The following is a 1,009-nucleotide window of genomic DNA, read 5'->3' as shown; positions in this document are numbered from 1 at the left end:
TATAAACACAAGCAAGCTTTCATTTAGCATATGTCTTCATATGTAATTTACAGATGCTCTAACAGTGAGTTGTTCCATGTGCATGTCACGTGGTTTCAAAGAATGTCACATCACACTATTATTATTTTGAAGTTTAATTATATCAGCTTGGTTACACACTTAATCACACTTGCTTAAATAATCTTGCTTTGTTCAATAATGCAGTAATGTTATAATAAACCTTAGTATGCAAAATGAAGTTGTATTGGGTTAAATGAGTATCAGCGTGACCTAGTGGATATATTACGTGCTGTAAATGTGTTGAATGGGTGAACCTGAGTGAAAAATAAAGAACACATTATTGTTTCCCAGCTCCTGAGTCTTTTATTTTTAAGATAAAATAGTATAAAAATGAGACATTTTTCTCAATTTTCTAAGTAGATTATTTCCATTCCTGATCAAACACACTTGTCAAGTGGCACAAACCTGTAGGAGTGAGATTGCAGCTTTAGTAAGCGAGTGTGAGTCAGTGTTGTTTAAAAACATAAAATATAAATTGTATCATTTATTACTATGCATACAGTATGTTGTAAAACTGCTGTAAATGTAAATGCAGGTGCAGCAAAAACATTTAGATTTGTCATTGCTCTAAACTTGGTTGGATTTGACTGCCATTCAATAAACTGTTTGTTAAAACCTGTACATGTGACCATCCTGTTCTGATCTTTATCTTGGACTCATGAGCAAAACAAGCACTGGGAGTATTGTTCCTCAAATGGCAACAAATTAAAACTATAGTCAAAAGTTTGCCCTATATCATATAAAAAAAAGAACTGAATACAACAGTAAAGTGATAAATGTTTTTAAATATAATGTATCATGAGTGTAGCAACAGATATTATGATGCTGCATTATTCCTCCAAAGGGAAAGTACATATCAGTAAAAGAAATAAGAAATGCAAGATCACGTTTAGTTAACTAACAGAAAGCAGCTGCGACTTGAATACATGTAATTTCTGTCACATTCTGT

The 1,009-nt window shown here is 32.1% G+C and overlaps 1 long non-coding RNA gene across 1 annotated transcript; it reads left to right on the top strand.

The window, feature by feature from the left end:
• The first annotated feature begins 67 nt into the window (after positions 1-67).
• On the top strand, positions 68-795 carry LOC107735830 (uncharacterized). The gene is made up of 2 exons (XR_001639524.1): positions 68-299; positions 384-795. It is a non-coding gene; the product is annotated as an uncharacterized LOC107735830 (long non-coding RNA).
• Positions 796-1,009: the final 214 nt, after the last annotated feature.

This window comes from Sinocyclocheilus rhinocerous, unplaced genomic scaffold (genome assembly GCF_001515625.1).
Source record: "Sinocyclocheilus rhinocerous isolate Xijiao unplaced genomic scaffold, SAMN03320098_v1.1 C36323391, whole genome shotgun sequence".
Lineage (NCBI taxonomy): Eukaryota > Metazoa > Chordata > Actinopteri > Cypriniformes > Cyprinidae > Sinocyclocheilus > Sinocyclocheilus rhinocerous.
The sequence above is the reverse complement of the archived record's forward strand: the minus strand, read 5'-3'. Positions and strand labels throughout refer to the sequence as shown.